The sequence below is a fragment of the Pteropus alecto genome, unplaced genomic scaffold (genome assembly GCF_000325575.1).
Source record: "Pteropus alecto unplaced genomic scaffold, ASM32557v1 scaffold104, whole genome shotgun sequence".
In the NCBI taxonomy this organism is placed as follows: Eukaryota; Metazoa; Chordata; class Mammalia; order Chiroptera; family Pteropodidae; genus Pteropus; species Pteropus alecto.
In genome coordinates this window covers 372,395-384,199 of record NW_006436664.1, presented here as the reverse complement: position 1 = coordinate 384,199, position 11,805 = coordinate 372,395, and the positions used below count along the sequence as shown (strand labels likewise).

The 11,805-nt window shown below is 28.9% G+C and overlaps 1 pseudogene; it reads right to left on the bottom strand.

Moving 5' to 3' along the window:
- Positions 1-6,561: 6,561 nt before the first annotated feature.
- LOC112481136 lies at positions 6,562-6,680 on the bottom strand (annotated as a pseudogene).
- Between the last annotated feature and the right edge of the window lie 5,125 nt (positions 6,681-11,805).

Here is an 11,805-nt window from a genome sequence, read left to right as displayed (position 1 = left end):
GGACTCATTTTTAACTTGAGATAATTAATAAAAATTATAGAAACATTCTCACTGAAAATTGATATTTATAAAACATTTTAACTTAAGATAGCCCCAAATGTTTCTGCTCTTATTTATTAATAAAGGGAGTTATTTTTGATGCATCAGTAATATTAAATATTAAATGACTATTTTTCTGAACACAGGAAAACTAAAGCTAACAGTTATCATATAGAGAATATAAAATAGTATAAAATTTTTAAAGAATAAAAGATGAGAATCATAAAATGAGCACATCGCAAGAAACTATAGATATGACTAATTCTTTTGAAAAACCCACATTTTTGAAATAAAAAAAAAACTATATTTGTTAAACTTAAAAGATAAAAATAACTCAGTGGATAAATCGAATAATAAATTAGGGAGACAAACAGAGTATTAGTGACTTGGGAATGGGGTCATAAGTAACTACCAAAAATGCAGCAGAAATAGAAGCAGCTGAAATTTATAAAAGTAAAGTCAAAATATGTGGAGATATAATGAGAAGTTATGACATATATTTAGTTAGAATCACTAAAAAATAAAGTAGAGAAATAAATGAGAGGCAATTTGTGAAGAAGTAATAACTAAATTTTTGAGAATTGAAGAAAATCATAAATTTATTGATATGGAAAATACATTATATGCTAAGTATACTAAATCCACCCCTAGATATATTGTACCTTAAAGAAAGAATACAAAGTGAAAATAAAAGATATTATAATTATTCTCTATTCAAAAGAAGAACAAAAATTAGAACATATCTTAATAAAGCTGACTCTCGGGTAGGTGTGCCAAGATTAAATGCTGTCTGTTATTTACTAACTATATGACTACGAACAAGTTAATTAAAATTTATGTGCATTCATTTTCTCACCAGCGAAGTATGGATAATAATAATAATTGACACATAAGTTAAAATAGGTACAGAACAGCAATAATGTTTCTAGGCTCAGAAAAGTACACGGTAAATTATAAATGCTAAATGTGTTTTTAATTATTATTATTTAAAGTTTGTAAGATAATACTCCATTCATAATTATATATAAAGTGTAGTTATTATTCAAGAAGGATAAACAAAACATTTTCAGATAAACAAAAATTGAGAGTTTGCTAAAAATAGACATGGTTATAAAATTTTTGACACCAAAAGATGCATTAAACAAGAAAGCAAATAATCTGGAATTGGAGGAAGGAAAGAAGGAAGGAAAAAAGGGCAAATGAAATGCAAGAAAAAAGATAGTAAACAAAATAAAGATAAATCTACTAATACAACAAGTAATACATAGTGTGTACAAAACAAAATAATAGCAACAATAATGTCACTTAATTTGGAATTTAAAAAAAATTAAGACATACCATTCTGGAAAAAAATAACATTAAATGTGGGGAAAAGAAGACATTTTGAATTATCTTTTTCCTAAAGGTTTTGGATTGCTCCTGAGGATAGGAAAGATATATTTAGCCATCAATTAGTCAAGGCAAAATTTCAAGGATAATTTTTAAAAGAAGAGAAATAAGATATAAAATTTCCACACTGGTAAATTAAATTATCTAGTACATAGCATAAAAAACCAAAGTTAAAAAAATGAATTGATTTAAAAAGACAAAAACTTAAAAATAAAGTACAAAAAGATGGAATAAGTATAAAACTCATTATCATATTGCACAAAAGCAAAATTATGGTACAAGTACATTGTGATAAATATAAAAGTATTAAATTTCTTTTTTTAAAATACAGAGATGATCAGATTGGATTAAAAAATGAAATTCAAAATTTGTGTCATTTATAGAAGATATATCTAAAACAAAATAAAGTTTTCAGGTAAATGGACAGTAAAGCATACACTGAAAAATACTAACAAGTAGAAGGCTAGAATAGACTGATATTAGTGAAAATAGTCTTTCAGTCATAAAATATTAGAGATGGAATAAGTTACTACATAATGATACATATTTTTTTTAATAATTGAGAAGATCTTATACACAAATATATATGACAAAAGCTGAAAGCTTTATGGGAAAAGTTGAAAAATTCATCTCCTTAATGAGAGACATTAACAAATCTATTTCCTTTCCAGATAGTTCATGCAAAGAAAAAAATATAGCAAACATACATTAGACTTAAAACATACTTAAGAAGACAGAATTCTTGGAAATAAAATTATGGCCCATGAATAGTGGAAAAAAAGGAGTCAACATAAGTTTTTCTGAATAACTCCAGTATTGGACTTATTGGAAAGTACTTTAAATATATTCAAGTAATTAAAGGAAAGCATATCTAAAAATGCATGAGTGATGTATCACTAAATATAGAATGTCAAGTAAAAATATAGAAGTTATGAAAAGGAACCAAATATAAATCCTGGGAAGTATAATAACTAAAAAGAAAACTTCACCAGAGGGACCCAAAACCAAATGTGAAATGGCAGTAAACAGAATCAATAAAGTTAAAGATACATCAATTGAGATTATCTAGTCTGAGGAACAGAAAGAAAAAAGAATGAAAAAATGAATAAAGCCTCCAAGATCTATACGATACCATCAAAGTTTGTGATCTTGTGAAAATTATTTTAAATCTTTAGGCCTTAGATTTTTTTATTGGACTAGGATATCAATTCTTTATATGGTTAGTCATAAAAATTAAATAATTTAAGCCATATAATCTATTTGAAAATAATAATTTTAGAAAAGTAAGGCTGTTTCTTATAATGAAATATGGTTATGTTTATTAAAGTGTGGGAATAATTCTTCATTTAAAAAATTATCAGATCACCCTATGAGATACTCGAATTTGATTCTAAACTGAAATAAGCCAAATTTCCAATGACACATAATCATATAGCACCTTGGTATTTATGTGATCATTGTGTGATCACTGATAACTCTTAAAATGGTGTTCATTATGTTTCTAGTCAAGCAGAACTTCCATGAATCATCAGACCTCCAGGCAGGTCTTTTGCCTGGAGCTAACCTAAAATTAAAAATGCCAATAGTTATTTACCAACCCTTATCACCTACTCAGAAATCAAGTTAAATCACAACAATCATCAAATAAGAAACATTTTCTTGTGTCTAAATATTGCTTATGAGTCTTATTTTTCACATTTCTCTCATTTATTTCAAAATAAAGTCTATTTTCCAAATCATCAAAAACTGATCTTTTCATGGACACAAAAGAAACTTTACCCATTTTAAATCATCCCTGTATGACTATGCAGATTAGCATCTGCCTGGCTAGAATTTAGAAATGCTATACTTTTGAAACCATATATATTTTTTCTAAACTGCTTTTGTCAGTATATTAGGTTTATCTTCCACTAATTTCACACATTTCAATTATTTTTAAAGAAGTCTTTTAAAGTTAGTAATTACCTACCTAGAGCTGCCTCATATTTTATTCGGTTTATATATACCATCATTTCTGTCACAAAGCAAAAGTTTTCATTTCTTTACTAATGTGTATGAAACACCATATACACAGGCAAGCAATTCTCCCCTCTAACCATAGCTGTGGACAATTAGAACTTGAAAATTAACTTGCTGTCTTGGTTCAATAGTTATTTTTAAAGAGAGAAAATAAATGACTTAGTATAAATAAACTTGGAGTCATCGTCACTTGAAGTTTGCACTTTAAAAGTATAAAAAGAACCAGAAGCCTCTTTCTGCATGCTTTTCACCATTCCATTGACTTAGGAATTTCTATACTTCATTTCCTTAGAATTTGATACTTGTTACCTATACATTTCTAATATAACTATTTAAAATCCACAAGAATAATATAAATAATATAAATGGCACAGCTACTCAGAAACTTAGAAAAATATCTAGCAAATACTAGACTCAATTTCCCTTTAATAGCTCCAACTGCATATCAAAACATTAAGAAGAATTTGTTTTAAGTGCCTCAATTTAAAAGAATCCCATAAGAATATAAAATGCAGTTATTTTAACTTATTTGTGAAGTAATTTAAAAATGAATTATATGCCAGAAAGACAATCATTTTTTTTTCCCCCTGGAGGATAATTTTATCCACATCTGGGGATTTCAATTCTAAATGTCTTTTTTTTTTTATTAAAAATTATTGAGGTGACATTGATTAATAAAATCAAATAAGTTTCAAGTGTAGGTGTCGAATGAATATTTTTAAATATGAAGGAAAGTTTGGGCAAAACTTTTACTGTGAGCAAATTAAAAGCTTGTCAGCCCTTATGATAGTTTCTCTTGTGGGTGTCCCAATGTGCCTATATCCCATCAGTGTTCATGGGCATGTTTGATCAGTAGACAAGTTTTCCATAAGTGAAACTTCAGTGTAAAGGTTTATCCTAGTTATGTGTTTTGAAATACTTTCACAGTTAATATAATAATTATTAAGTTCAACAGAAACTTCAATTTTTAAAATGTATGATGAAAATTATCAAAGAATACAATTCTATCTTGTGTTTTGGGGAGGATATAAGTTTTTCACATTTACTTTAAGATTTTCTGTAGATCTGAGTGGAAATCAGCTCCTTTTGCAGATGTTGTAATGATTCTAATAAATAACCATTTCCAAGTTTTTAAAAATCTGGCTACAAATAGTAGAAAGGCCAAAAATAATAGTGACTAACTCAAAATAAAAGTTATTACTCGCATAAAAGAATCTGGATACAAGCAGTCATGGTGTGACTTTTCTCCCAAGGAAGCTTTACTCCAAGTTCCTTAGAAGCATAGACAACTTGAGCCTGTGTGCCATCTTTCCACAGGCAGCTCAGTCTTAAGATATATTAGTGTTCCTGACAACCAAAAAGATGGAATGATAAAGAAGAGATAAAGTGTGTGTGTGCGTGTGTGTGTGTGTGAGAGAGAGAGAGAGAGAATGAGAGAGAGAGAGGAGAGAGAGAGAACTTTAAAAAAAAAAAAGGTAAAGGTTTCCAGAAATTGGCAAAGGATAAGTAATTTACTTCATTTTAAGAGATTGAATATAAAGGAGACAATGGCAAGACAATAAAGGGTAGTATTACCCTGACCCACAGCTTCTGCAGCAATCGGTCCCAGAAGCTAAAGCACAGGCCCTGAATCAACTTGCTGAAAATGATCAGGATTTGTCATTGATTGCCTGATTTCCTAATTATTGCCCCCATGTCCATCTAAGAACAAACCAGATAAAATATGTTCTTTAAACCAGTCGTGTATGTTTCCCCACTTCTAGTTAGCCCTCTTCAAGCTTGCACCTGCTGATAACCTTTAATCAGAGCATAACTGAAGCATTCACCTTTTTTTTTTTCACTATAAAGCTTTCTCACTCTCCTGTATTTGAGTTTCTGCCAAACACAAGTAATGATGACTGACTCCCTTGCAATAGCAAGCTATAAATAAATAGCTTCAGCATGTTCTCATTTGGGTGATCTTTTATTTCCTCAGTTCTTTCACTATGTACATCTGACTGTTGGAGAGGTTAAAAATCTAGTTTTCAGTACCCCAAAACCATATACCAGCTAAAAATTCTGTACTGTGGAAGAGACAAACGGCCTTTGAAGATCAACAGTGTTTGCCATACATACCAAAAGATGCATGGAAATTTTAAAATAAAATACCCAACACTGTGAGAGCTAAAACAACATACTTTCTTATCTCTCTGTTAAACAGGACGAAAGATTCTTTCCCGTCTTGTGCTAAATAATTTTGGGACTGAGCATATTTATTTTCCTTCCCTATGTTAAATGAAGCTAAGAACAAGGCAACTTAACTAGCTACTTTCTCCAGGAAATAACTTTTTCCAGGAAATAACTTTCTCCTATAATACTGTGTACCAAATCAAACACTTCTCAAGACTAACAGCTTTTAAAATAAAAACTTGTTTCAAGACCCTTCCTCTCTATGCTCACCAATCCAAAGCTATTTGGCTGTAAACTCTAGATAAGCCTTACCTGCCCCCTTCTTAAAATGTCCACTTTGAAATTACCCAGCCTAGGCTCTGAAACCCTATAAATATACTCCCCTATCTTATTCCTTCTGAGACATGATTAAGACTATGAAAGTATTAATCCCATGTTTCAGTAAATCTAATAAAAATAGTCTTTCTTGATCCATACATTTTCCTGATGGTTTTTTTGAAAGACTAAAGTACAAATATCATGGATGTCTTACAAAGATCTCATCAATAAGCCCTCAAAGATCGAAGTCTTGGAGGTGCAACTGTGTGTTCCTCTCAGTCTCCTGGAGCCTCTGGCTCAGGAGTTTCTGACCACAAATATTAGATACATCCTGAAAAGGATTTGAACTCTGATTTCTTTGCATTGATTTCGCAATGCTATGTCTTTTCTTCTTTTCTTCTTTTTTTTTTGCGATACTACATTTCTTTTGTTCTAAGGAATGAAGAACATATTTAGAAAACTTGCAATTATCAGATCTGATTTAATCCAGAATCAAACTCTACCTTATTGTTCGTCTTTCTGTCATCTTACCATTTTGTGTCGTGAGACTTTAAGAGGGTTGATAGGGAGATCATATAGGTCTAATAAACCCATTCTTTTTTCTTTTTCTTTCTTTTTTTTTTTTAATGTCTATAGCACCTGATATTCCTAGGTGGTCTCCCATCTAAGTGCTAACCAGGCCCAATCTTGCTTAACTTCCGAGATGAGGTGAGATCGGGTGTGTTCAGGATGGCATGATTGTAGACATAATAAACTCATTCTTAAGCTGGAAACAACACTGAGTTCAGACTTCTAAGAACAATACTTTAGAACAAACTTTGCCTTGGGTCACATTTTTGAGACCATATAAGTCTCTCTTCAGGATCGTCATAGAGTTTCTGAAAACTATTTTTTATAATTTTCATCTACTTGGAGCTGTGGGGGGATTTGTTGACACTGTCTGCCACCTGCCCAATTGGTGACTGATACTCTTTGATCAGGTTCTAGAGATAACAAGTTGCACAGGCATTATTATCCTTACAAACTGGTACCGTTTTCATGGGGTACTTGCAATCCACTTGTCACTACAGGCCAAATGCCTGCTTCCTTCATATAAAGCCTAAGGAAAATTTGAAATCAGAATGATTACTTCAAGAACTTTTGGCATGCAAAAGTTGATGTCAAATTAGAAAAGAAAAAGAAGGGAGAGGGGAATCTTGTGAGGATATTCTCTATCTTCTCTGTCTAAAAGAAAAGTCATTTGCATTAATAAATAAAGACTTCTTAATCATATAACTTGATGAAATTACTGAGTTTAAATTGCTGTTTAAATAAAGTACAGTGCCTCCTCCCATTGTACATGTGTGTGTCTTGAAATGTGTTTTCCTATACAAATGCCACCTCCTCTCCTTATAGAGGAACTATAATTAGGCTTTTTATAGTAATAATGTAATAACTAACTGAAGTTGTCTCTATTTCAATTCTTTCTTTTCCCTTCTACTTCATCTCTTTTTACCTTCTTTGGGGAAACTATAGAGCTTACTTCATCATAAGCAAAAATTTTCTCTCTTCTCTTTTTTTCATTATGTGTACACTCTAGGACTATCTAGTTGAGTTAAGTGATCAATAATTTCTTTAAAAATCAAACTTATTGTACTTCTTTTGTATGGTTTCTTCTTGTAAAACTGGAGCTTAGAAAAAAATCACTTGTAAGTCTAGAAAATAGTTTTAGTTCCTAGATAAGAAGAAAAGCTATACACTTAAAGCTTTTAGTATGAATTCAATAAGATAGAATGTTTTGCTATATAGAGGTATATATATTAAAAATAATTCATATAATATTCCTAATAATTAGTTAACACTTTGAAAAATTAGAATGCTTATATATTAAGTTATAAAATATTCAGTGTCCTCTTCCTAATGTCACTATATAAAAATTGGTTTCTCATGATATTTGAGTTATGACAAGATTTTTGGTTTTATTACTTATGTTTTAACTTGATATTATTCATACATTAATTTTATGAGCCCAATAAGTTATTATTGTTTCCACAAATTATTTGAGATTATAAAATAAAAATATGTTTAATGAAAGTTATATTAAGATCCTTTTTAAAAGTTTCATTATTATAAATTATTTTAATGCTGCAATCATAAGGGAATAATTTGTTGAATTAAATTGTAACTTCTAGATCTTTAGACAATGTCTTTTTAATATTAAATTGAGTTAAATAATATATAGTATTTGGATATTTAGATAATTTCCAGATAAAATAAAGGTAAAACATCAGTTATTAAACATAGCTGTACAATATCTGTGTTACTAATTTTTTATATAGACAGGCTATAGAATAACATGAGGTACAATTTAAGTAATGTTTTATATTTCCTTACTTTGAAATTTATTAAGTGATAAATGATATAAATTGGTAACTGATATAAATGTGTGCTTCTGTCTAGAAAAACAAAACAAAAATTGATTACTTGGTTAAAGGTAGTTAATATAAATGGCTCAGATAACACTCAGTATAATAATTAGATTTAAAAATGAACACAGATAATAAGTATGTTTATTAACGTTTTTAAAAAATGGTTATAATTTTTAAGATGGTAAATTAAGTTATAAACATGCACATATGCATAATTTTACATAATATGCTAAAATTGTATTTGATTCTAGGCAGAATTTAAATAAATATAGATTATTATTTACATATTTGTATATTTGTGTATCTCTAAGCATATACATATGATATATATTAAGATCAATTTGGAGGATTATAAATACTAGAAAATTAAAAACACAAATTTGAGGACATACTATAAATAAGAATTTTCTGAGGAATGTGAAATAGTGTTTGCAGTACCTATATATGATGACTTAGTTGCTTCAGTGTAAGTGCATATATTATAAAAAAAAAAACTTATCTATCCTAAACTATAAGTTTTTACATCACAGGTATATTAAAAAGTAAAATTAGAATTTTAGTTTTCTTTTTATAAAATTATCAAATTTCCCGGTGGCCAGATTATAGAGGTTACTTTTTATCACCAAGATTTTCTGTTAAGTCTGAACTAAACTTTCATTTTTAGAAAGCTTCTCAATTTTAAAAATAACATTACAATCCTAATATAGATTTTTAGTTATTGCTGTATATTATCAAAATATTAACTACATCATTTTGCTTTGCCTTTAAAGAATATAATTTTTGTTTGTATTTCTCTTCTTTGGCAATCCTACTTTATTGTGTTTGTCCCAAATTTGGGCCACTCATTTAGAATTTAAAACAAAAAATCTGTTGAACTTTAAACTTAATCAAGATTTCCTAAAATGAGCACACATAAAAAAAATACTTGTTCTTTCAAATAACTAGTTTTGTTTAATATTATCAACATTTTATTTTAATATTTCATGTATTAAATTTAGAATCGAGTATCTTTAAAACCCTGACATATCAAAACAATAATTTTAGTCATTCTATGTACAAGTAAAAATAATCAATCTGATTTAGTGTTTATATATTTAATTAGGAATATATTCCTGTATTATGTATTTATCAAGAGCATATTTAGGTGCTTGTAAAAAGACTGATACCCAAATGGCTACAATGAGATTTCTGTTATGAGGTTCCAATGCATTTACTAATCAAAAGTATCACAGTACATATTATGGTATAAATCATAAGTCTGAAAGTTTTCCTGTTTATACTTACCCGTTATAATGCTCTTACTCTAATAATAATCATTGGCTACATCCTTATAGAGCAATAGTTTTACATATTATAATAATGCCCCACGAGATTTTATCTCCTAGAAGAGATACCACTAGAAAGCAAAGCTGGAAAGGGGACTAAGGTAGTGCTAAAAGGGTGTTTCTTTAAACAAAAAGTTAATTAAAATAAAAACTGGAGGACATGAGAAGTGAGCCATGCAATAAGTAGAGGCAGAATGTTCCAGGCATGGGAACATCCACTGCAAGAGCTCTATAGTGAGAGAGTGCCTGAAGTTTCACTATTATGTTTGAGAGAGCAAACTAAGGCAGATTTGTAGATGACATCAGAGACAAAATAGAGAAGCAAATGCAATAGGGCCTTGTTGGCCACTGTAAAGAGCATCTTTTTTTTTTATTCTAAGTACTGTCGGAAGCAAAACATGACCGTGATGTGACTTACATTTTAGTAGGATCACTATGCCTCCTGCTTCAAACTAAGATTCAAGTAGGATAAAAGTAGCAGCAGGGATACGAGTTAGATCAGGTGATGGTGACTAGATACAGGGTGATAGAAAGAGAAGTAGTGAAAATGTGTTGGGCAGTGGATGGATATTTAATGCACCTCTGAAAGGATTTGGTGAGACAGAAAAATGTCAAGATTTGGGGACTGAGCTATAGAAAAAATGAGGAAAGATGAAGGAAGAGAAGGTTCGAAGCAACAAGATTATGAGTTCTGATTTGAACAAAAATTAAGAAAATTTCTCATAAGATGCTGGGTCGGGGTCCTACATACCTACATAGCAACTAAAATCAGGTAAGCCTCCAACTTTAGGAGATTTAATAGTTGAAATTTATCAAGTTTATAGCAACATAGGATCAAAATTACTCAAAATAATTTTCATATATGAAATAACAATGTAAACATTTTTAATATTTGAGAAGTCAGCAAACCTATTGTGTTATCTTACAAAGTTTCTTAAAGATGTGCTCCATTTAAACAAAATTTAAATTAAAAAAATAGGAAACATGGAATAAGAGGACAGGAAGTTAACATTGAAGCCAGTTCAAAATAAAGAAAAGTTCAAATATTGAAAGTTTTTAAATATTTAAAATAGTTTTAAAAAGTTTATATTTGCACATTGATTATAATACTGAATGAAAATATGATAATAGCCCTTCTTGGAAGAGAAAATATGGAAGATATAAAATAATAATGTAACAAAAAATACATTTATATATATCTAAAACACTGTAAAATATATAAAAGTCAGTTCAGGGAGATTAGAAAATTAAGAAAATATTTTGTTAATTATAATATAGTATACAGAAAAAATTTTAAAGTTACTGTTACATCCTTAATTCTGAAGTTAAGAAATATTTTACTAGATGCTATAAAACTTAGAGGTTAACATTAACAGAAGAAAGTCAAAATCCATGTTATAAAATACCAGAAAATGTCATATGTAAAAAAGGTGTCAGAGTATGAATATATAAAACAGAACAAAAATTTAAAATGTACTATTTCATTGAATGTCATAGAAATATTAAAATAAAATTAATAGTATACACTATTTACAAAATATATAAAATAAAATAATATCAAAAGTTAAAAAATGGAAGAAGTACACCATTATAGTAAGAAAACGTAAATCAGCTATTAAATAATATGTTAATAAGATGAAGAAGGAAATCCAGGGAAAATATTTAAATATTACTACAAAATAGTTTTAACTTTATAAAGTTAGAGGAAGAAAACACTTCAGGTCAAAGGACATTGAGGTACCATATCTGAAAATATTTATTCAAAATAGAATAATAATTAAGAAGAAAATTAAGAAAAACAAAAGAAAATTTTGATTAAATTGTAGAATAAAATCAAAGTTGGTGGATTTGTATTATTTCAGTTGTTAACTAAATTTGGTAAAATTGAGGAAAAACATAAAAGCTTATTAAATACAGTCAACAAGTTTAATTTATAACACCACCAATCTGGATACCACATAAAATTTTCTTTCATCACACCAAATGGTTATAATAAAATTGTTGATAATACAAAGAAGTCAAAGAAAAATCTATTTCAAAATCAGAATATATACAGATTATAGTCCAATCAAAATGCTATTAAAAAAGAAATTACTAACTCCTCATGACACATGGTTATTTTTAATAGACTTCTCTAC